The sequence below is a fragment of the Nicotiana tabacum genome, chromosome 11 (assembly GCF_000715075.1).
Source record: "Nicotiana tabacum cultivar K326 chromosome 11, ASM71507v2, whole genome shotgun sequence".
In the NCBI taxonomy this organism is placed as follows: domain Eukaryota; kingdom Viridiplantae; phylum Streptophyta; class Magnoliopsida; order Solanales; family Solanaceae; genus Nicotiana; species Nicotiana tabacum.
Window position 1 is genome coordinate 48825915 of NC_134090.1, and position 26876 is coordinate 48852790.

At 40.2% G+C, this 26876-nt stretch overlaps 1 non-coding gene across 1 annotated transcript; it reads right to left on the minus strand.

The window, feature by feature from the left end:
• Positions 1-4963: 4963 nt before the first annotated feature.
• Positions 4964-5070, minus strand: LOC142166664 (small nucleolar RNA R71). Its single transcript, XR_012697067.1, has one exon. It is a non-coding gene; the product is annotated as a small nucleolar RNA R71 (small nucleolar RNA).
• Positions 5071-26876: the final 21806 nt, after the last annotated feature.

A 26876-nucleotide genomic window follows, 5' to 3' on the forward strand; every position in this document is an offset into this window, starting at 1 on the left:
GAAAACCCAAAAATGTTTGAAGTGACATTAGGAGTACAAACACATCCCTAGGCTAGACAGACAATCCAACTCCACTACTAGCTCTCTGAGGAAATCGATCCCGACCTTCATATCGGGTAAAAGCTATTGCGACCCGCTCTTCCTACCTTAGTGTAGCGTTGAGTTGGCAGTGATCAGTACCTGACCTCGAGGACCTCTGTTAAAGGAAAGTTAGGCTCCAGGAAGCCAACAACATCGTCAGTCTCGAGGTGGTACCCGACCTCGAGGACCTTCATCAGAAAAAGGTTAGACTCTAGGAAGTCAATAATGCCTTCACCAGTCCCGAGGTGGTATCCGACCTCGAGGACCTCAATCAAAAATATATTAGGCTCCAGGAAGCCAATAACGCCTTTGCCAGTCCCGATGTGGTACCCAACCTCGAGGACCTCCATAAAAAAAGGTTAGGCCTCGGGATACCGTCTGAGATCGGACGAACCCTCTTTCAAGGTCTATCTTCAGCACCCTAAGGCTATTTACACTAAGCTCAAAGCAAGTTCTAGGTGGTCCAGATTTGAACGAGCCTCCGCTCGGGGACTGCCCTCGAGAGATCAAAGGCAGTCCCTGTCCACGAGCCTCCTAGCAAATTTCTTCTCAAAAATTACCATGGAGCTTAAGTAATAAATCATGGTTTCAAGGCCCAAAGTGTTACTTTCATTCTACTCGAAGTAAAGGTCCCTGTGACCCGAGTTCATCGTCCCGATCTAGGCTCAATCCAAGAGATCGTAAAAGGTTCCGCGCAAAGCCGTATTAATCAATCAGAGGACGGAAAAAGCACCTGCATCTGGGTTCGATGTTGGCAGTAGCCGATAAAATCACACATTCAGAATCTCCACAAGTACAAATGTAAAAGAATATAGCAAGCATCAAAGACCAAGGTTGAAGAAACGTCTTTATATTCATAAACATTTGATTATAACGGCCCGCGATGGGTCCTTACATATGATTACAAAAGCCCATGGGGGGTCCTTACACAAAAACAAAGAAGCAAGAAGGTGTACATATAGTAAAAGCCGAAGAGCCTAGCCTATTCTCTAAGGTGCATCCTCGGCAGCAACATTTTCGGGCATCATCACATCGGGCATGCATCCTCAAAGATAGTATCCTCCAAGCACAATCCCCTCGGGAGTCTTATCTCGGTCCTCCAGAATGGCATCTTCAAAAGGGGAGACGATGAAGAGGAAAGCGACGGAGAAGAGAAAAGTGACGTGGAATAGGTAGGAAGGAACGAAGAAGAGGCTGGGTGATAGATCTGGCTAGTACGGATTTCGACAGGCTATTATTGTAAAGCCGTTTCTTGAGACGTTGCCCCAGTGCGGGATGCAACAGTTAGTAGATAGTACCACCTCACTCCATGGAGAGCAAAGGGAGTGAGGCGCCGCACCGGGTAATTGGGGGAGGTGAGCAACGGTGTATAGTCCGAGCTCCCTCTTGAGCAACGGTGTATAGTCCAAATATTTCCTCGGGTCAGAAGAAATCGACCCTCTGCTTCATCATCCCAAGCCAACGACGACAGCAGCAACAACAACAACAACAACAAAATAACGTAATCTCGCATGGCCAAAGAATGTCCAGGAGATAGGCCGTAGCATGACTGATAGAAGTACTTCCAAACAATCTTGAGGCCATTGTCCTCAAACATGGTGAACGACAAAGAATAAAGATATCGAGAAGGGAACAATGGATAGATACGGGAAGACACTTGGATGAAAGGCTAATCCCAGGAGGCACCCATTTATGGAAAGGAAGGCAGCGTAACCGACGGCGCCATTATCGCCCTCGAAAGATGTAGCGGCAGGCACATTTAATGCATCCCTGGGAGCTGAATCGGCGGCGACATTATGGCTTTGAAGAATGAGAAACATCAATGCTTTGAATGATCCTGGCGGAGCGAAATGACGAAACATCTCGGAAATCATGGAGGCTTGCGTCATTAGTATGACGTCATCGCAGGAAGTCCGAAAAGTCGGATGTCAAAATTATTTCTTGTCGCTCCTCTCTAAGAATCACAGGGACTATCTATATACAGCAAAATCGGAGGGGCCAATTTCTCATTTTAAGTCATCTCAGAAGATTACCTCGAAGGCTCGAGACAGCGGACCGACTGCCCTCGCTCAAGGGTCGTCATCATTCGAACTTGGGATGGCGACGACTTCAGTAATGGTAAAAATGGGAAGCCCCCTAGGCGCACATCTAGGACTGACAGAAGTTTAGTGGACTACCTTAGCCCTGAATCAAGGTGTCATATAGCTGTCCCATCCTCTCACCTTTGTAAATAATATATTTTTGTACTATGTTGGGATTCCCCTCCTATATAAAGGGGATCCTTGCCACTTTATAAGGGGCTGTTGCTCCAATTACTCCACACGAAATATACAAGAAATATTCCATTTTGCTCTCTAACTTATTCTTTTGATATTATTGCTATCATTTATTGTCTTCATATCTGTTCATCATTTATTGCTTATCATTGGCCATAAAGAGCCTCCATTGATTTATCTTTAACTGTTAGCCATATTCTGACCCCCTCGGTAGCTCCCTGCCAAGCTCTAGAATCGACCTCGAGGCCCCAATAATTTGCCCATCGGTTTGGTTATCACTTCGCTCCTTGCTTTTTATCTCGTTTCTAAACTTCACACATAGCATCAACTGCTTAACAAACTAGCATAAAAATAGATCATTTATTTTTAGAGTCCCATCAATAAATTTAATTATTTTTACCATTTTTACGGTAAACAATAACATACTAATTTTGGTTAGATTTGGAGCATTTAGAGGCCGATTCGAGAGTTAAGGGCATCTTGGGATAGAGTTTTGTCCGGTTTGAGGTAAGTAATGATTGTAAATATTGTCCTGAGGGTATGAAACCCAAGATTTCACATTGTTTCACTACTTTGAGGTGACACACACGCTAGATGACGAGCGTGGGGTCGTGCACCGTTGGGGATTGTGACTTGGTCCGTCCCGTACGACTATTAAGTCGCGTATTTGATATTTTGCCCGAGGGGCAGTTTATGGTACAGGTTTTTCCCGAGGGGCTGTTTACGTTTCTATCATTTTTGACTCCCTATTTCTTCACTTGTTTGAAACTATTGAAAGATGTTTTAAAAGAAAAGGTTTTACTGAAATTGAGTTTGTTTTACGAGATAATTGAGTTCTGTACTATTTTGGAAATGTACTATATTTGCTGTAGTGCTATGACGTGGAATTAACTATTTTCTTACTGCTCAACTTTCATTTACTTTTATTACTTACTGAGTTGGCATACTCACAGTACTCCCTGCACCTTGTGTGCAGATCCAGGAGTTGCGGGTCGCAACACTGAGCATTGATTGTCCATTCAGCAGGATTTGGAGTCGACAAGTTAGCTGCATGGCGTTCGCAGCCTTGTTCTTCTCCCTCATATCTTCCCTAGATTTTATTAGTATTGTCTTCAAGACTTTGTTAGACTTTATTGTACTTAGACAGATTTGTTGCTCGTGACTTGTGACATCCCGATGTCGGACTTGTGTATTTATTCTGCACTGATTATTTAGACTTATATTATGAGATTTCTTGTTAATTAATAGCTTAAAAATGAGTTTTATAGAATAACGGCTTGATTTGGGAATTATGTCCGCTGGCCTAGTTTCAGGAGAGGCGCCATCACGACCGGGTCGGTTTTATGGTCGTGACAGATTCTCTCAAATAGTAGTAAGAATATTATAAGTTTGTAGTTAGATTCTCCAATCTCTGTGGGACGATATCATAAACTATACTATAATTTGACAAAGTACGTGTAGTTAAATATTATACGCATTGGCCTCGTCAAATTTTTGGCGCCATTGCCGGGGATTGGCATACATCTACTTCAGATTAAATATTTTATTACTAATTTGAGAACTTATTATTATAATATTTTTATTTCTCATTATAACTACTACCAACTTTTTTTTTATCAAATCCCTTAGTATATCTAATGTAATTGGACTATTATCAGTACTTTATTAGCAAAAAAAATACTATAATCAATTTCACAGTCTCACATACTATTAACTACCTTTATATATATTATCGACTCAATTTTAGATACTATCACGAGTATTAACACTATTAATTTAAATAATATTATATTTTCTTGTCACAGTTTACTTGTTGGGTCATTTTTATATATCTATTTTATTTCAAGTGTGGTATAATATTACTATTATCTATAAATAATAAAATTATTGTACTAATACTTTTTGCTTTAGCACCTATTTTGTTTATCAGCTTTGCAATTTTTTTATATTGTTATTATTATCATTATTTTAGTTTATTGCTATTATTACTCTAGGAATAATTTTCTTTGCTTTATGAATTTCAAATAGTTTATGACCCGCTCTTCTACAAAAGAGTTAGTAGGTTACGATCCTGAAATTGAAAGATCTCTTCGATCACACAGGAAGGACAAACGTCTTCTCAAACAATAGCTTGTGAAGGAATGTAGAATCAGGAAGTAGAAAATATCCACCCACACGAAGTACCATCACCAGTCCAAATAGAGGATCAGTTTGATGAAGTGGAGCCAAGGCCAACAACAGAATCCTAAGGGATTATGCTAGACCAGACCACTTCAACTGTGAATCTAGTGTTAGGAAGCCCCCAGTGGAATCCAACAATTTTTAAATCAGGATCGGCCTGATTCAAACGATCCAACAGTCTTGTATCTTTACTGGAGATTCAAGTGAAGATACACATAGTCCTTTAATTGATTTTCTAGAACTATTTGAAACTGCTAAGTATAATGGAGTATCCCCTGAAGCAATCAAGTTAAGGATATTTCCTTTTTCGTTTGAAAGGAGATTCTAAGACTTAGGTTGCGAAGTTTGCCTCAAGGATCAATTACCACATGGGACCAGATGACTCAAAAATTTTAAATAAATACTTTTCCCCTGATAAAACCACAAAGTTAAGACAGGACATATCTAATTTCCTGCAGATTGATATAGAGTCAGTTTATCAAGCTTGGGAAAGGTTAAAAGTAATGTTAAGAAAATGTCTACACCACAATATTCCTGAACATATGTAGTTGTATATTTTTTATTATGGGATAAAACCCTCTTCCAGAAACGTGATAGATGCAGCTGCGGGAGGTTCAGTAATGGGAAAAACCACAGAAGAAGCATTGCAATCGTTGAATGAAATTTCTGAGAATGCCATCTAATGGCCATATGAGCGTGTAATTATCAAGAAGGCTGCTACAGTAAATTAGGCAGATGCTTTAAATACACTAATACAATAGATTGTTTCTTTGGCACAAACGTTTGAATCTTTTTAGGTGAATACACAACAACCAAACTAGTCTGAAGTTTGTGACATGTGTGGAGGAAATAATCTAAACCATGAATGCCGAGCAATCCATCAAAATGATGAACAAGTCAATGTTATTGGCTACAAATCTTACCCTTTTGGAAGTCCAATGGCATATAAATATCCAGAATTTTAATGGAGCAATCCAAATGGTGCCGAGAACTCTCAAAACATTCAGAAGTAACCTGTACAGGGTCACCCGGATATCAAAATCAAAACAGAGGGTAATTGAATTTTAAACCTTATCAGCAAGCAGCACCATATCAACAAAGGCCTCAACAAGCTCATCCAAGTCTTGATGACCTTATGTACTAGAACTGATGAAAAGATGGAAAGTCAGAATTCCGCCCTTAAAAATTTAGAAATTCAGTTGAGCCAACTGGCAACTCTTGTGTCAGAAAAGATTCAAGGTCCCTTACCAAGTAATACAGAGAAAAATCCAAAAGAGCACCTTAAGGCCATCATCTTACGGTCAGGTAAGGAGCTAGATAAACCCCATGGAGACCGATCAGGACAACAAATAGACAAGGGTAAGAATGTTTAAACACCCTCTTAACCATCAGAAAAAAAGAAGTCAAGAAAAAAATATTGAAAATTTGACTCCTCTCCCTGTGATTATTCCCTTTCCACAAAAAATGAAAAGAGAAAAACTTGACAGCTAATTTGCAAAATTTTTGGAGATTTTAAAACAAATTCACATCAATATTCTTTTTAATGATGCTTTGTTACAAATGCCTTCATATGCCAAATTTTTAAAGGAAATTTTGTCAAATAAAAGAAAATTAGAAGAAGTTTCTGTAGGTAATGCTAATAGAAAAATATAGTGCTATACTTCAAATGTAACGACCCGGCTGGTCGTTTCATGAGTTACCACTCTGTTTCCTTTATTTTTGCTTCTTATTGTCTTGTTCATCTGTATTATGTGTTATCGGGTTTGTTGGTTCGGGTTCGAAGAGGTTTTGGAAAGGAATGAGACACTTAGTCTCTTTTGAGTAAACTTAAGTTAGAAAAGTCAACCAGATATTGACTTGTGGGAATAAAGGCTCGGATGTGAATTCGAATGGTTCGAATAGCTTCGGGAGGTGATTTGGACTTATGAGCGAGATCAGAATGGGTTTTGGAGGTCCGGAGTAGATTTAGGCTTGAATTGGCGAAATTGGAATTTTGGCATTTTCCGGTTGGTAGGTGAGATTTTGATATAGTGGTCGGAATAGAATTCTGGAAGTTGGAGTAGGTCAGCTGTGTCATTTTTGATGTGTGTGCAAAATTTCAGGTCATTCAGACGAGGTTTGATAGACTTTTTGATCGAAAGCGGAATTTGGAAGTTTTTGGAATTATTAGGCTTGAATCCGATGTCAATTTGGTGTTTTGATGTTGTTTTGAGTATTCCGAAGGTTGGAACAAGTTTGAATGAGGTTATGTGATATGTTGGCATATTTGGTTGAGGTCTCGAGGTTCTCGGGTGAGTTTCAGGTGGTTGAACGGATCAAATTCAAGTAGGAAAAGTTGCAGAAAATCTATTGTTGGTGTTGCAGACATTTGGTCTTCGCGTTCGCGAGGGGGCTCTCGCGTTCGCATGTGAGGCAAGAAGTTTGGCCTTCACATTTGCGATGGGGGTCCCGCATTCACGAATGGCTGGGGTTAGTGTTCATCGTGTTCGCGATGGTTTTGCCGCATTCGCGTAGAGTAAAGGTGAGCAGCTGGGTCCAGGTCCAATTGTTCTTCGCGTTCGCGATGGGTTGAGGAGCTGAAGCTTCGCATTCGTGTACTGGGTGTCGAGTTTGCAATGAAGGATTAAGTAGTCAACGGGATTTTGTGCTTTGCAAACGCAGGCGTTCGCGAAGAAAGGATTTCAAGTGCTGGGCAAAATGTTTAAAAGACCACTACCGTGATTTTGGGTCTAATTTTCACCATTGTTGAGCGATTTTGGAGATTTTTAAGAAGGATTGAAGAGGGAATCAAAGGAAAATACTTTGAAGCAAGATTTATGGACTTAATACTCGATCCTATTGGGATTTCTACCTAATTTAACATGGAATTTGTGGAATCTAAAGCCTAAAATTGGAGAGATAAGGCTTGGAATATGAGACTTTGATTTGAGGATTTGAGGGGTTATTTGTGGTCGGATTTTGATGTATTTGATAGGTATGAACTCTTGAGAGTTTAAGGATTCTAGTTTTGTGATTTTTATCGGAATCTAAGATGTGAGTCCGGGGGTCGGGTTTGGCTAATTTCGGTATTTTTGATGTAAATTGGTTATTTTCGAGTGGGCTTTGTTCCCTTAGCATATTTTGATGGTATAAATCTATTTTTGGATATATTTGGAGCATTCGAAGGCCAATTTGAGAGGCAAAGGCATCGCAGGCTAGAGTTTAGACCGGATAGAGGTAAGTAATGATTGTAAATGCTGTCCTAAGGGTATGAAACCCCAGATTTCAAATTGTTATGCTACTTTGAGGTGGCGCACACGCTAGATGACTAGCGTGAAGTCGTGCACCATTGGGGATTGTGACTTAGTCCGTCCCGTATGACTGTTAAACCGCGTAATTGATTAAAAATTGTTTGTTATCATTGTGTTTTGGAAAGTATTATCATGTTTTCGGCTGAATGCCATATTTGGGCCTCGTGCCAATTGTTTTGGACCCTTTGGAGATTTTTACTACTATTCCTCAGTGTTTTGACTCCATATTTGCACTTAGTCATGTTGTATTCTACTATTTTCATAACTCAACCATATTTACTCCGTTTTGACATTTTAAATGATATTTTGGGCTGAGCATCATGTTTTACTGTTGCCCTAGTGGCTTGAGAGATTTTTGACTGAGTGAAGCCGAGGGTCTGTGTTGTGAGGATATTATGGGATGCACACCACATCAGTGTTGTTCTGATTTATGATTATGAGGCCGATGGCCTGATTTGTTACTCCACAAGGTGGCTTATTATGAAGCCGAGGGCCAGATTGATTATGGCACGAGATGGCTTGTGATAGATCTTTAGCTGTAGGAGCCCCTCCGGAGTCTGCACACCCCAGTGAGCGCGGGTACCCAGTATGAGATGTGATGTTGCCCGAGGGACTGTTGTTGTTTCATGTTATTGCCCGAGAGGATGATATGAGTGATTGTGAGGTAGCCCGAGGGGCTGGTTCTATTGGTATTTTACCTGAGGGGCTGATTCATGTTTCTATTATTTTTTTCCCCTGTTTTCATCACTCGTTTGAACTATTGAAAGATATTTTAAGGAGATTTTTACGAGCTTTTACTGTACTACTGCATTATTTTGGATTTATACTGTTTTGTTGTAGCATTATGCTGTGTTTTATGTATTTTCTTATCGCTCAACTGACTTTGCTTTTATTACTTACTGAGTTGGCATACTCACATTACTCCCTGCACCTTGTGTGCAGATCCAGGAGTCTCGGGTCACGCTAGCGAGTGCTGATTTGCTTTCTAGCAGGCTTGTTCGGAGTTGACTAAGTAGCTTCTCGGTGTTTGCAACCCAGTGCTTCTCCTTCCTATCTTTATTTCACTTTGTACTAGCTTTGTATCATACTATATTGTCTTTTCACACTCTTAGACGAATTGTATATGCTCATGGCTGGTGACACCCCGATGTCGGGTTGTGTTTGTTTTCGCACTGTTCTATTCTACTCTATAATTTGGGACTTTTAGCTTATTAATGACTTTAATTGATTTACTATAACTGTTTAGTTGGTTTGGGGGTTTGTGTCAGCTGGCCTAGTTTTACGATAGGCGCCATCATGGCCGGATCCATTTTAGGGTCGTGACATCAAAATAAGCTACCACAAAAACTTGGTGATCTAGGCAGTTTTACAATTCTATGCACTTAGGGAGGAGTATATTTTGAAAAAGCACTTTGTGATTCTGGAGGTTCAATAAATTTGTTTCCATTTTCTATCATTAAAAAGCTAGATCTAGGTGAAGTGAAAGACACATGTGTTTCTCTTAAGTTAGCAGATCAAAGTACTAAGAAACTTAAGGGAATAATTGAAAATGTACTCGTAAGAGTAGATAAGTTTATTTTCCCTGTAGATTTTATTGTGCTTGAAATGAAAGAATGTCTTGATGAACCCATAATTTTAGGTAGACCATTTCTTGGTACAGGAAGAGCAATTATAGATGTTCATCAAGGACAATTAATTTTAAGAGTTGATGAAGAAAGAGTCATTTTTGATATGCAAAAGATACTAAGATATTCAGGAGATGAAACATCATCTTCATGTTTTTCAATTGACATAATTAGTTATCTTACAGATGAATTCAAGGATGATCAATTAATTCCAGATTCAATGGAGAGATGCTTGATCAAATCAGGCACCACACAGGACGATGATCCCACCATCAGAAGAGAAACTAAAATCGGACAAAGATTCAGAGGAAGAAAATATGAAATCCGAAGATGTTCAATCAAAAATTGAACTCAAAACTCTCCCTTATCATTTGAAATATGTTTATCTTGAGCAAGAATTATTTTCAGTAATTATTTCATCTTCTCTTACTGTAGAACAAGAAAATAGTTTGATTAAAGTATTAAAAGCACACAAAGGAGCCTTAGGGTGGACTGTAAAAGATATTAAAGGGATTAGTCCGGCTATTTGTGCACACAGAATCCTCATGGAGGATAGATACAAGCCAATAGTCTAGCCGCAAAGAAGATTGAATCCAACAATGCATGAAGTAGTGAAAAACAAGATCGTAAAGCTGTTGGCAGCAGGTATTATATACCCCATTTCTGACAGCCCATGGGTAAGTCCCATTTAGGTAGTGCCAAAGAAAGGAGATATGACAGTTATAAAAAATAAAAATAATAAGATCATACCTACCAGGACTATTACAGGATGGAGAGTCTGTGTTGATTACAGACGTCTCAATGATGTCACTAGAAAAAATCATTTTCCTTTGCCATTTATTGATCAAATGTTGAAAAGAATTAAAGGATATGGTTTTTACTGTTTTCTTGACGGCTACTCAGGATATAATCAGATACCAATTGCACCATAGGATCAAGATAAGAGAACCTTCACATGCCCTCATGGAACATATGCCTACAGGAAAATACCATTTGGTCTGTGCAACACCCCCTGCTACATTTCAGCGTGGCATGTCGGCAATTTTTGCTGACATGATAGACAAATTTCTTGAAATTTTTATGGATGATTTTACACTCTTTGGAAAAACATATAAGGATTGTCTTAACCGCTTGACCTTAGTTCTTAAAAGATGTGAAGAAACAAACTTAGTTCTTAGTTGGAAAAAATGTCATTTTATGTTTATGGGAGGAATTGTTTTAGGACATAAAATCACTGCTAAAGGGATATAAGTTAATAAGGCTAAAATTAATCTTATAGCAGGATTACCCCCTCCCACAACTGTGAAAGGCATTAGAAGCTTTCTAGGTCATGCGAGTTTTTACAGACGATTCATAAAAGATTTCTTAAAGATTTCAAAATCGCTGACTAACCTCTTGATGAAAGACATTAAGTTTGATTTTTAGATAACTGTGTAAAAGCGTTTGAAACGCTTAAGGAAAAGTTATCAACTGCACCTGTAATTGTGTCTCCTGATTGGAACCAACTTTTAGAGGTCATGTGTGATGCTAGTGATACAACGGTTGGAGCTGTTTTAGGCCAAAGAAAGGATAAGGTTTTGCGTCCCATTTACTATGCTAGTAGGACATTGAGTGAGACTCGGGTGAATTATGCCACGACCGAAAAAGAGTTACTAGCAGTAGTGTTTGCTTTTGATAACTTTCGCTCCTATTTGATAGGAACCAAGGTTACTGTTTTTACTGATCATGCAGCTTTAAAATACCTCTTAGCTAAGAAAGATACCTGACCTAGATTATTAAGATGAATTTTACTTTTGCAAGAATTTGACCTTAAGATAAAGGACAAAAAAGGGACAGAGAACCAAGTAGCTGACCATTTGTCTAGATTAGAAAATTCTCCCCCTGAGTTTAATGAGATAAAATAAGAATTTCTTGATGAACATATTTTTTCTGTTGACACAATTGTGACTCAACCACCTTGGTTTGCACATATCGTGAACTACTTGGTTGGAAAGTGGATACCGCAAGATTTCTCTTACCAGTAAAGAAAAAACTTTATATCTGATGCAAAGTATTATCTGTGGGATGAACCTTACTTATTTAAAATTTGTGTGTAGATAATATCATTAGAAGGTATTAGAAGGCGTGTACCTGAAGAAGAGATGAATAAAATTCTATATCACTGTCATGATGGAGCAATTGGATGACATTATGCAGCAAATCGAATGGCTTTTAATGTTTTAGAAATTGGTTTCTTCTAGCCCACACTCTTTAAAGATACTTGAGCATATGTAGCGCAATATGACAGGTATCAGAGAAAAGGTAATATCACCAAGAGAGATGAGATTCCATTGCAATCAGTACAGGTATGTGAAATATTTGATGTTTGGGGAATAGATTTTATGGGTCCTTTTTCTTCTTCTCACTCTTTTGAATATATCCTTATGGCTGTGGATTACGTGTCAAAATGGGTTGAAGCCTTCCCCACAAAAAAGAATGATGCTCGTACAATGTGCAATTTTCTTAGAAAAGATATGTTTACCAGATTTGGTACACCGCGATTCATCATTAGTGACCAAAGAACTCTTTTCATCAATAGACAATTTTCTGCTTTACTGTCAAAATATAATGTGACTCACAAAACATGAACAACATATCTTGCTCAAACTCAAGGACAAGTTGATGTTTCCAACTGCGAGTTAAAAAGAATTCTTGAAAAAACGATTGGAATCTCAAGAAAAGACTGCGCTTTAAAATTAGATGATGCATTATGGGCGTACCGAATGGATTTCAAAACGCAAATTGTAACATTTCCATATAGATTAGTCTTTGGAAAAGCTTGTTATTTGCTCATAGAATTAGAGCACAAAGCCTTTTGGGCATTGAAAGTACTAAACTTTGATTTAACCTCCGCTGGCTAAAAGCGATTTATTGAGATTAATGAATTAGAAGAATTGAGATTGGGAGCCTATGAAAATGCTAAAATTTTCAAAGAAAAAAATAAAAATATGGCATGACAAGTTGATTCGATCAAAGAGTTTCAAAATGGGATATTGGTACTTCTTTACAATAGCCGACTCAGGTTATTCCCAGAAAAATTAAAATCCAGGTGGACGGGTCCTTACAATGTTATAAGTGTTATTCCATACAGGACAATTAAAATTCAAAAAAAATGGAGGAGACAAGTTTAGGGTAAATGGCCACTTGCTAAAATTTTACTTTGGAGGACACTTTGAACAACATCCATCGGTTACTTTGATAGACTGATGAATTCTGCAATTAATAAGTCGAGCTGACGACATTAAAATCAGAACTAAGATATAAAGCCCGTAGCCATTGAGGAAGAAGCAATGGAGCCTCATATGCCCGACATAGATTTTGGTAATTAAATGCGTAATCAATTGATCTTATCAATATCTAGGTTATTGTACAACCAGAACATCTCATGAAGGCCTCTACAAAAACAGAGTCACCTGTGCAGGAGTAACTCCATGGTGATCGGTATGCCTAAGTAACTGGTTGATTAACCATTTAATGAATCAATTCAAAATGTTGGCACAGGTAAATTTGTTGGTTTATATTTAAATCAGGACCAAATGACTGATAAGGTCTTAAATTAGTCAGTCTATTACATATAAAAACATGTGTTGTCACACACTCTTTCAAGTTTCTCTCTCTCTCTCTCTCTCTCTCTCTCTATATATATATATATATATATATACCCATCTTTTATTTTGTTCTTAATTGTTGTTCTTGTACAATATTAAAGTTTTAAAGTAAATGTTTGCATATTTTTCAAACATAATATTTTTCATTTATGCCATATAACTTCCAAGTTTGTGATTTTATTTTTGTGAAAGTAAGAACGAGTATCTCCAAATTTAAGAAAGTGTTGAAATTGAGAAGAATTATGATCTCAACAAGTAGAATCAATAAAATTATGCTAGAACTTGCCGCAAATATCTATCAAGGCGAAATTCTAGACAACACTATTTTTAGAATGAAATTAGGTTTTTTTAACACACTTTAGCCTATCTATTTTTACGCATAAATATTTATATTTTCCTTTTTAGCACCCAACTTTGAGCCAAAAAAATAGAGGGATAAACTAAATTTTATTGATACACCATATTGGTTTATCCTACAAAAAGATCGATACTACTCCTTCCAGCTATAGTTGAGCAAAAATGATTATTAAAGCAAGTGATGAAGGAATACTTGTGGAGTGAATGTTCTATTTCACTCTTAAAAAAGAAGAAGAGAAAAACAAGGTGTATATATCTGTAGAATAAATTCTTGGTTCAAGAAACTTGAATTTAAGGAATCTATTGAGAGAAATAATGACTTAAGTGATATTAATTATGGAATTGGAGACCCGGACCTTTAGCCCAATCTCTAGAGTTATTTTCTTTGCGTTGAGTTGTACATAGTTACTTTGATAAAATAATAGGCTCTCATAATAAAGTTAGGTGGAACAAAGTCACTACAAATATATCACTTTACCTTACATACATTAAGCTTATCATTACAAGCCTGAAAAAGTACTAAACTAATTTTAGAAATTAGTGTTGATTCTACATTAGTGGAGACTAACATGAAGGGCAAGCTTATGGACAAAAATTTGAGAAACTCGAAATTGTAATCATAATATTATCAATCTCAAAAGGTTCATCAAAAAAGGAGTTGAAAGTCTTGGCAAATAAAAGTAGAAGCAGAAACAAGGTATAGATTTGGCGACTTGAAAGACTTATAGGTTTTGAATTTTATGTGAAATTTTATTTTTCTTACTTTTCTACTCTACAAGAAACAACAATTATTAATAAAATTACTGCCTCGAGGACGAGCAAGGATTCAAGTGCGGGGGAGTTTGATGACTATAAAATATTCATATATTATATACTTAAAAATAAATTATTTTAAATAATATATATATATATATATATATATATATATATATATATATATATATATATATATCAATTCTCTGTATTTTCTAATAGTATTTTGCAGGATATAAAAATGTCATGATAAAACAAAATAAAGGAATAAAAAGAAGCACGAGGCATCATGGCAATAGAACCATGAGGCAATATGGCAAAAGAACCACGAGGCAACATGACACCTTATGAGATTTGATTTCTATAAATAGTCGGTCATATTTGTATCGAAAGAAGAAGAGATCATACATGCCTAATTAGCAACTTTTTCTCTAGCTTTGGTCTTTGCTTCTTTCTTTATCTCTTTCATTCTCCTCTTGTAGTTTTTGAATTTTCTAAGAGTGTTGATAGTATTTTAATAATTCTTTTCTTTGTGAGATTTAAATACTTCATAATGGAATAATATCTTTTGTTGGGATAGTTGTTGAAGCTCAATATCGTTATAATATTAAATCTCAATTTTACTACATGCTTGACCTGAAACGTTCTACTTATATTTCTATATTATGATGGAATATTAGTTTTAATTAATTATTATCACTTCTATCTATTTATTATCCAAAGTTAGTTGTATGTCAATTTTGTAATTCTTACGAAGCAAAATTAATATACGATAACTATTGGGTAAAATAATAGAGTGAGAGTAATTATATTTAAGCTATCATTCCAAGTCTGTAATCTTGCTTACTTTCATTCTAATTCTCACGGAGGAGTTGTAGTTGGCAAGATTAATGATATTTAGTAAAAAGCAATCGCAAGAGGTTTTTGCTATCTTTTAGCACAACTCAGGCAAGAAAATTATTTCAGTTTAATTGTCACAAGTCATATATCATTTGATTCCCCGTGGTGTGTTATTAATTGATTATTTCTCAGTAAACAAAATATAATTGTATTAGCATTAAACAGTTATTCCTAAGAGAAATACCTGTAGAAGCTAATATTTTATTATTATCACGCTATCGAGTGAATCTAATGATTCCCAACTCTTTTTAAATATAAATCTTCCGAAAGTTATTTTGTTTCAACTTAAGCAATTTAAATTTTCAACAAACAAAACTTTATCAATTCGATTCTCTCAAATAGTAGTAAGAATATTATAAGTTTGTAGCTAGATTCTCCAATCTTTGTGGGACTATATCATAAACTATAGTAGAATTTGACAAAGTACGAGTAGTTAAATCTTATACACATTGGCCTCGTCAAGATGGCACATCTACAGCTTACCAAGGACATGAAACTGACTAAAAAGGTGTGGAGGTCGAGAACTAGGGTCGAAGGCTAGTAGCTAGTCGTAGGTTTATCATTTATAAGGACCCGACTGGTCGTTTTGAGTATCGGCACTTCGTTCGGTGATTTAGAACCAAACTCTGTGTTTTGATGCCTTAATATCCTTATTCTAGCCTTTCTTGATTTGCATGCACGGTCGAGGTATTGACCCGGGAGGCTTATATGCTAGAAAAAATGATAAAAACAAGAACTTTTGCCTAAAAAGTTACTTTTAGTTGACTTCGGTCAACGTTTTGAGTAAATGGACCCGAACTCATATTTTGACGGTCCCGGTGGGTCTGTATTGAAATATGGGATCTGGGCGTATGCCCAGAATCGAATTTCGAGGTCCCTAGCTTGAGTTATGAATTTTTATTGAAAATTAAAAGTCTGAAAAATCTAATGTCTTTAAGAATTGATTGAATGTTTGGCATTATTTATACCGAGTTCGTATTTTAGTTTCAGAGCCCGGTACAGGTCCAATATAATATTTTTGACTTATCTGTGAAATTTGGTGGGAAACGGAGTCGGTTTGACTTAATTCGGATGTCCGGTGGTAAAAATAAGATTTCAAAGCTTTCTTGAAAATTTTATTTGATTTGGTGTCCAATTCGTAGTTGTAGGTGTTATTTTAGTGATTTGATCGTGCGAGCTAGTTTGTATAATATTTTTAGACTGGTGTGCACTTTTGGTTTGGAGTCCCGAAGGGCTTGGGTGTATTTTTGTATCATTGGTTGAGAGACTAGTAGTGTTAAGAAATTTGGGAGCTTGACCATGGTTAATATAGGATTAAGACAACCTTTATTCAGTGTTTTGAGTACTCGAGCAGGTCCGTAGAGTATTTTATGATTGAAATTCATATATGGTTTGTGTCTGGGAGGTTTCGGATCATTTCGGAGAAGTTTGGGCTTTGTTGGTTTCTGGTGCGACACTGTTCATTCGCAATTGCGAACCTTTTATGGAAAGCAAAAACACTGTTCATTAGCAATTGCGAACCTTTTATGGCAATTGCAAAAACATTGTTCATCTTCAATTGCCAACCATTTATGGCAAATGCAAAAATACTGTTCATTCACAAATGTGAAGTTTTGTTCGCAAATGCGATATATGTATCCTTTTAAGTGCTGAGAATTCCGAGTTTTTTCTTGTAATGACCCGGCCGGTCGTTTTTAGAGTTAACACCCTGATCCTCTATTAGCTGCTTTTCCCGTATTTATTTCTGCTATTGTGAGTTGACGGGAAGATTCATTTTGAGTTTCAGATTATTTTGGGATACTTAGTCCCTAAATGAGAGCTTAAGCTTTAGAATTTGGACCGTAGTAGGAGTAGTGAGAAGATGACTTCGGAATGGAATTCTGTCGATTCCTTTAGCTCTTTTGAGTGATTTCTGGCTTAGGGGCATGTTCGCATTGTATTTTGGAGGTCCATAGCTTATTTAGGCTTGAAATGCCGAAAATTGAATTTTTGAAGTTTTTGGATCGATAGTGAGATTTTGATATCGGGGTCGGAATCCGATTTCGAAAGATGGAATAACTCCGTAGTATTGAATGTGACTTGTGTGCAGAATTTGGGATCAATCGGACATGGTTTGGTTGGTTTCAGAATCGGTTGTAGAATTCTTGAGATTTCTAGTTCATTAGGCTTGTATTGGAGGGTGAATAATGGTTTTAGCGTTGTTTAATGTGATCCGAGGGTTGGACTAAGTTCGTATGATGTTTTAGGATTGGTTGGCATATTTGGTTGAGGTCCTGGGGCCTCAGGTGAGTTTCAGGTGGTCAACAGATCATTTTGGACTTTGGAAAGATAGCAAATTTTCTGGTATTTTTGTTGCAGAGATTTGTTCTTTGCGTTCGCGAAGGGGAGCTCGCGTTCGCGAAGGTGTGGCCAGTGAAAGGATCGTGAACGCGAGGAGTTGAACGCGTTCATGAAGAGGAAAGATGGAACAGCTAGACCCCAATGATTTCTTCTACGCGTTCGCGTAGAGGACAACGCTTTCGCAAAGGATCTGGCAGGTGAAGCTACACGTTCGCGAGAGGGTACTCACGTTCATGAATGAGCAAAATTGGGCAGTGGATTTATGTTCATCGCAAACGCGAGGCGTTGACCGCGTTCGCGAAGAAAGGCGTACCTGAGCAGATTTTAAATTTCAAAAATGAAGGTTTTCAGTTCATATCACAAAATTGAATTGGGAGCTCGGTAGAGGGCGAAATTTTAAGAGATTTTCAGAGGAAGTCATTGGGTAATGATTCCTAACTCCTATATGATTATATCCCACTAATCTATGCTTGATTTCATAATCCATAGATTAGACTCGTGAATGAATGGGTATTCATAATCCATAATTTTTACCCGATTCTGAGACGTGGGCCCGGGGAGGATTTTTGGGCGGCTTTCCATTTTCTTACCTTAGCTTTGATTCCTTTAGCTATATTCTTTAATTGTAGTTATATTTACATTATAAAATTTATTTGATTAGATTTGGGTCACTCGGAGTTGGATACTCGTGGCAAGAGCGTGGTTTCAGGTTGATTTTGAGCTGGTTCGAGGTGAGTGGCTTGTCTAACCTTGTGTGGGGGAACTCCCCTTAGAATTTTGGCACTATTGTTATATGAGTGCTGTGTACGTGAGGTGACGAGTGCGTACACGTGCTAATTATTGAAAACCCCCGTTTTCGTTAAGTAAATATCTATGTTTTCCTGTAATTGAGCAATACCTGTACTTGAAGCCTCTTGCTTAGTTTAGGAAAATCATGCTAATGTGATCTAATTGTCTTACCTGCTTTAACTGCTTACTTGTATTCTGTGCAACATGTTTAGAGTAGAATTCCTGTTTATTGTCGTATAGAACTGTAGATTCTTTTTTGAGACTGTTGTGTGTTTACTTTGGGACTACGAGACGATATCCTAGGAGATCCCCCTCCAGTTTACTTTGGGACTACGGATTGGTATTCCGGGAGATCCCCCTGCATGTTTACATTTGGGACTACGGGACGACACCCGGGAGATTCCCTTGTATTGGATATTTACTTTGGGACTATGGATTGGTATTTTGGGAGATTCCCTAGAATTTTTATGATTCGTACTACGGGACGACATCCCGGGAGATCCTCTGCACATTTACGTTTGGGACTACGGAACGATATCCTGGGAGATCCCCTGTTGCTATCTCTGTGTACTGAGTATATTTTGTCTGTGATTTTACTCTTTATTGACTGTTAGTATTTTTAATTATACTGTCGCACTTCATACTATATATATATATATATATATATATATATATATATATATATATATATATATATATATATATATATATATATATATATGTATGTATGTATGTATATATATATATGTATGTATGTATGTATGTATATATATATATGTATGTATGTATGTATACGGTGAATCCGGGGGCCTGATTTCCTCGCCATAGGGTCGTATCGAGGTCATAACCCTCGAAGCTCGGAGCCAAGGTCGAGACTCACCCTCGGGGGTCGTCAGGTATCGGTCCGGAGGACATCGCATTTTGATAGCTATAGCGGGCTACAACAGGCAAGAGTGGAGTTCCCAAGGCACACAGCTTAATCTGACAAAGCTGACCTACCCGGGGCCTATTTCAAGATGTCACGTCCAGCCATCCTATCTCCAGGCCTTCATGGTTAACACATTTTGTACTATACCAGATTTCCCTCCTATATAAAGGGGATCCCCATCACTTTGTAATCCTCCGTCTGATGTTGCTCCAACTATTTCTCCACAAGATCAATAATATCTCTCTCTCTTTTCTCTCTAACTTCCTCGTTTTTATTGGCTCGAAACCACTCTTAGCGTCTATAGTTTTCATACTTGTTCTTTATTTATTGTTTGGTATTGGCCATAAAGAGCCTTGCTTGATAATATTCTATTGATTATCCCACTCCCTACTACCCCCGATAGCTCGAGATCGAGCCAGGATACCGACCTCGAGGCCATCCATCGACAAATCCGAAACCAGGACAACAATCCCCTCGATTTGATTACTGCCCCGTTTTAGCTTGTAATTTGTCGTTAAATTTCATATTCTTAGCACTATCTGCTCTAACAACTAGCATAAAAATGGATCACATATTTTTACAATCCCATTTACAAATTTAATTATCGTTACCATTTTTCCCCTAACCAGTTTGGCGCCCACCGTGGGGCAAAAAATAATAGTTATTATTTCTTGCTGATTCCATTGCAAAAACACAAGTTATCTTTCACACTTTTTCTTGTCCAAGAACTCTTGATTTCAAGTCGAAATGCTGGCCCGGTAAACAGGGTCAAGAATGACAACCTCGAAAACAATAGAGAAAAGGACACGACCATCCTAGAGGCCGATACACTACCGGATTCAACCCGGACTAAAGGGAAGGTCCCCCAACATAACATCCACATGATCATTGGGGGAACCACAGCTCCCCAAGGATCTATGTTCAAACGAACGAGAACGTCCGCTACAGAAGAAGGACCGACCCGAAAATGCTTACCCGAAGATACCCTCATATTCAGCGAGGAGGACCTCGAGGCTATGGCGAGACCGCACAACGACGTACTAGTGATCTCATTTCTCTTAAACAACACCAGAATATAGCGCGTGCTCGTGGATCCAAGCAGCTCGGCCAACATAATCAGGTTGAAAGTAGTAGAACAGCTGGGGTTGCTCAATCAAGTCGTTCCCGTTCCTCGAATCCTCCACGACTTCAACATGATCGACGAAGTAACAAAAGGAGAGATCACCCTCCCGGTTAATACATCTGGCACAATCTAGAACACCGAGTTCCAGTTCATCGACGGTGACATGAGATACAACGCCTTACTCAGCAGGCCTTGGATACACAACATAAGGGCAGTGCCCTCAACCTTGCACCAGGTGATAAGGTTTCCCACGAGGGATGGCATCATGACCATACATGGAGAACAGCGGGCAGCGCAAGAAATTTTCATAGTCCACCATGAGGCACCAACCCCCACACGCCCGGTCTCGGATTAGGAGGGAAGCGTACAGACCCCCGAAGACGACGAGGAAGACTTCCTCGCCCCCCGAACCTTCATCGCCCCCGAGGAATCGGATGCGACCAAATCAACTGTCGAAGAACTAGAGCAAACCATTTTGATCGAGCACCTCTCACAAGGTATACCTAGGGACGAGGCTGACTCCCGAACTCAGGACAGGGTTTATTCAATTTCTTAGTAACAATATTGACTGTTTTGCCTCGTCCCATCAAGATATGACAGGAATCCTGCCGTAAATAACCTCCCACAGGCTAAGTGTCGATCCCAAATTCAAACCCATAAAGCATAAGAGAAGACCGCAGTTCGAGGTAAAACATGCCTTCATCAAAGAGGATGTAGCGAAACTTCTTAAAATCGGATCGATTAGGGAGGTAAAATATCCCGAATGGTTAGCTAACGTAGTAGTAGTGCCAAAAAAGGGGAACAAGCTAAGAATGTGCGTAGATTATAAAGATTTGAATAAAGCGTGCCCCAAAGATTCCTTCCCGTTGCCTAATATCGATTGTTTGATCAATGCTACGGCCGGCCATGAGACCCTCACTTTTTCGATGCCTACTCGGGGTATAATCAAATCTAGATGAACCCCGAGGATAGGGAAAAGGCCTCGTTTATCATGAAGTATGGTACATATTGCTATAACATAATGCCCTTTGGGTTAAAAAATGCGGGAGCAACATACCAGTGCCTAGTTAATAAAATGTTCAAGCATCAAGTAGGCAAATCAGTGGAAGTGTATATTGATGATATGCTAGTCAAATCCCTACGCACAGAGGACCATTTGACCCATTTGTAGGAAACTTTCAACATCCTCAGAAGCTACAACATGAAGCTCAACCCCGAGAAGTATGCCTTCGGAGTAGGTTCGGGCAAATTCCTGGGCTTCATGGTCTCAAATAGGGGGATCGAGATCAACCCCGACAAAATAAAAGCCATCGAAGAGATCACGGTAGTGAACAATGTAAAATCCGTCCAATGGCTGACAGGGCGGATAGCGGCCCTAGGCAGATTCATATCAAGATCATCGGACAAAATCCACCATTTCTTATCCCTACTCAAAAGAAAGAGCATCTTCGAATGGACTCCGGAATGCCAGCACGCCCTAGAAGAACTGAAGCGGTACCTGACTAGCCCGCCTTTGCTGCACATACCCAAGGAAGATGAAATGCTATACCTATACCTGGTCATGTCCGAAATAGCGGTAAGCGATGTACTGGGTCGAGAAGAGCAAGGTTCCCTATTTGGAATAATTGGCTCTCGCACTGATATGTGCCTCGCGCAAGCTGAAGCCTTACTTTCAGTGTCACCATATCTGTGTTTTGTCAACTTATCCCCTCTGGAGCGTACTGCACAAACCTGAGTTATCGGGTCGATTGGCTAAATGGTCCATTGAACTCGGAGGGTATGATATCGATTATAAACCTCGGACGACCATCAAGTCCCAAATCCTGGCGGATTTCTTGGCCGCTTTCTCACCATCCCTCGTGTCCGAGGTAGAGAAAGAACTTTAATTAAAATCAGGCACGTCCACCAGGGTATGGACCCTGTTTATAGACAGTGCCTCAAAAATACGAGGATCCGGGCTCGGTATAGTCCTAAAGCCGCCCGTCGGCGGCACAATCAGGAAATCCATAAAAACCGCAAAACTAACTAACAATGAAGCCAAGTATGAGGCTATGATTGTAGGCTTAGAATTGGCCAAACGTTTGGGAGCTGAGACCATCGAGGCAAAATGCGATTCGCGCCTTGTAGTAAGCCAAGTGAACGGAAGCTACGAAGCTCGAGAGGACAGGATGCAAAGGTATTTGGACAAAATCCAAATCACATTACATCACTTCAAAGAATGGACCTTAGTCCATGTACCCCAGGAGTAGAACAGTGAGGCTGATTCCCTCGCGAACTTAGGATCCTCTGTCGAAGAAGAAGACCTACTCCCCGGAGTTGTCGTCCAATTGCTCAAATCTGTAGTCGAGGAAGGTCACGCGGAGATTAAATCCACCAGCCTGACATGGGATTGGAGAAATAAATACATCATTTATCTGAAGGACGGGAAGTTTCCCGCAGATCCAAACCAAAGCATCCCGGTTCTCACTCGACGAAAATGGGGTTCAGTATAGGAGAACTTTCGATGGCCCCCGGGAGGTATGCTTGGGACCGGGCGACACAGATTATGTGCTCCGAGAGATCCACGAGGGCATCTACAAAAATCATTCTGGGACTGATTCTTTAGTCCGAAAGGTGATCAGAGCGGGCTACTATTGGGACAGCATGGAAAAAGACGCCCATGGAATTTGTCCGAAAATGAGACAAGTGTCAGAGGTTTGCTCCCATGATCCACCAGCCCGGCGAACAGCTATATTCCATCTTATCACCATGGCCATTCATGAAATGGGGAATGGACATCGTTGCCCCTTTGTCGATGGCGCCAGGTAAGGCTAGATTCATTCTGTTTATAACTGACTACTTTTCAAAATGGGTGGAAGCACAGGCCTTCGAAAAAATAAGAGAGAAGGAAGTCATCAATTTTATATGGGATCACATCATATGCCAGGTCAGAATTCCGTCCGAAATAATATGCGTAACGGGAGGCAGTTCATCGGGAGAAAGGTAACACAGTTCCTTGAAGACAACAAAATCAAGAGAATCCTGTCAACACCGTACCACCCGTGTGCAAACGGCCAGGTCAAATCTACAAATAAAACCATCATTCAGAACTTGTAAAAGAAATTGGAGAGCACCAAGAAAAAATGGAGAGAAATGCTGCCCGAGGTGCTGTGGGCATACCGGACAACTTCAAAATTGAGCACCGGGGAAACACCTTTATCTCTAGTATATGGCGCTGAAGCACTGATACTAGTGGAAGTCGGGGAACCAAGCGCTAGATTCCATCACACTAATGAGGGCTCGCACAATGAGGCCATGAAAATGGCCCTCGAGATGCTCGATGAAAGACAGGAAGCTTCGCTGGTTTGGATGGCTGCCCAGAAGCAGAAAATCGAAAGATACTACAACAGAAGGACAAATATCCGATATTTTGGTATCGGGGACTTGGTCCTAAGGAAGGGTACTCTCAACACCTAGAACCCTAATAAAGGGAAACTGGGCCAGAATTGGGAGGGGCCATACCGTATCCTCAGGATAGTTGGCAACGCATCCTATAAGCTTGGCACCATGGAGGGCGAACAACTTCTGAGCAACTGGAATGTATGGATGCTCAAACGGTACTACTGCTAGGGCGTCTGATTGCAAAGTCCCACAAATATCCTCAAACAAACGTCGCACTCTATTCCTTCGACCGAGTGTTTCATCCCGAAACGGGTTTTTTCGGCAAGGTTTTTAATGAGGCAACGTCCACGCATTTCTCGAGAAATGACAAACGAGCTTCAATAGGGAATCATGTATCGGGCCAAACGGTCCAAGGAGCCGCACCCGCGCGGGCCGAGCTTACAACAACGAAAAGATATGTATTTACGCCAAGCAATAAAAGAATATCTTTTAGCATCTCACACTCCAAGAAGGGGAACTTCAATATACTCTCGATGGGGATCCCTCTACCAAATGCATCCCGAAGTACTCGGAGACTTAGCGTCAACTGCTTGGCGCCCACGCGACCCTAGAGTCGGAACTCCGGGCTCATAAAGCCCCAACAAGGTAACTCCGAGCTCACGAATAACGGTCTTCGAGCCTAAGAGAACTCGATGACTCGGAGACTGTCGCCAATCGCCGCACCCTGGAAAACCCGAGGCCGTAAGACCCCAAGCGGACAAACTCGGTATAACCAGGTCTATTTTACATAGAACAAAAATTGTAAGACCTCAACAGGCATGACAAACTGTAAAAACTCAACAGGCATGAAAATTTTGTAAGACCTTACTACAGGCGTAAAACTCAATCCTGAAGTTTAGGCTATACGTCGCATTTGTAATAATCCCGAAAGGGCATACCCTCAGTGTAGATGCCTAAACTATCACTCGGGATCAAAAATGGCTCCGGCCAAATACATATGACTACGGTCAAAACGACTGCTCCAGCCAAATTAATGCAACTCAGGGATGCCCGACTGTCGCTAAACAAAATTGCAGGCCATTACTTTGAATATACCTCGAAAAGAACTGGTTAAAATAGGCTTCCCTCAACTGGAAAACGAGCGTCGACCATGTTAGCTCCAAAATACTAGGCCTCGAGCTACTCAGCCTACGAGCTAAGAACCTTCCGAGGTGCTCGAACATCGCCGCTAACGACTTGAAATCGAACCTTAACGAGAGGAAAATAAAGCCTACAAAATGCCCAGGGGAAAAAGTGTAAGAGCCATTGTCGCTAGCCAAACGAGCCTACGGGCCGCACACAAAAAGTTCTCTACAACCAAACAACGTAAGAGCCATTGTTGCCATCTTGAAAATTGAAACTTAAGGATTAAAATGAGCTCAAGTCGTAACCCGATTCGGAGATCGGATCTAAAATAGTTAACTTCAAATGCCCACGGGCAAAAGCGTAAGATCCATTGACGCCGGCCAAACAAGCCTTCGGGCCACACACTCAAAAGGTCGCTTTGACCTAAGGCACAAGAGCCATCCTCATCCGCCTATGCAGGCATAAGAAAGCTTAAGGGTCAATTGAAGCTCGAGTCGCAACTCAACTCGGAGACTGAACCCGAAAACAAGCAAAATACGGATGCCCAAAGGCAAGGGATAAGAACCATCATCACCTGAACATGCAGGCACAGGAGATTGAAGGTCGAGTAGGCTCGAGACAAAACTCAGCCCGGAGACCCAACACAAAATGGTTGGCCAAAAGCGCAAGGACTCTCACGGTAGTCCATACTGACGGCTGCATCAACCAGCCGCATGATAACTCCCGAGTAGGTTTAAACATGCCACAGAGCTATATTGCGGGTCTAAGGTTCTTTCGCCAATCCTTGTTGAATTCAGAGCAGAAAGGGGAATAAGGGAAACAAAGCCGCAGAATTCTCTTTATACATATGCCAAAATAAAAGTACTATGTACAAGCAGGGAGATCGACAAGAAGAAACAACAGAGATCCTAATCTATTGCCGAGTTGGCAGCCTCAACAGCTCCCCAAAGGCTGCACCCAAGCGATTACGAGTCCCCCGACGGACCCTTATCAATGGCGTCCTCTCTCTCCAGGGATCCACCCCCATTTTAACACCACTTGAGCTGCCTTCCAACGCGCCCTCAATGGTTTGCCTTCGAGAACTTGGCCAGGCACGATCCGTGGCTCGAAGTAAAGTCGGGCCAGCTCCCTCAAACGTCCTCATAACGTAACAATCTGCGACGACTACTCCTTCCCCATGCAAAGATACAAGCGCCTCGGCCTCAGCTTTGATCTGAACCAATGCAGCCACCAGCTCTGAATGGAGGCTCTTATACTTGCCACTATCCTCTTTCGCATCCTAAAGCTGACGCTCAATCAAGGTAACTCTCAACCTAAGGCTTTCCATCACGGAAGCCACCTCGCTCACATGCCGACTAAGCTCGGAGATTTCAGCATCTCTGGCTCGAAGATCCCCTTTCAGCAGGGCGTTTTTCTTCTCAAACTACACAAATTGAGGCTCGAAAAGTTAAAAACAATGAAATCTCACAAGGGCTCAAATGATAAGTAAAAACAGGGGATGAATAACCTGCTCGGTAAAATAGGCCTTCTCGCGTTTGCGACGGCTCACCTCATCCTGGTACTGGGCGATAGCCTGTTATAAAGCACTTTGGCCTGAAACCATATAAATAGTTACGATAATGAAGGTCGAAGCAGCCCAAAGTGGCGAACAAGGCTAGCAGAAGTTACCCGCTCACAAAGTCTGCCCATCTCGCCAAACATGATCGAAGCATCGACCTCGGAAATACCCTCAAGAATGATCGTCGGCCTCCCAAGTGCATCTCCGCCTTCGATCAATGCTCCTGCCGCAAAAGTCTCCTTGCGAGGCCCGTCTAGCACTCCATGATATCGAAGGATCTCCCCCTGAGGAGAATCAGCAACAATCAATGGGCTAACGGGGTCAGCCAAAATCTCTGTCCCTTGTTCACCCTGGGTCCCAAATTGAGGCCTCTCTGAACTGCCAGCCAAGGGCATCCCAACTCGAGAAGAACTGCGGCCACCTGCCAATTCGTGGGCAGTGCTCGATACCCCATCCATTGCCTCACCGCCGTAAAGCTGGGTCGTGCCAGTATTAGACTCCTGCCTGGAAGCATCCACCCCC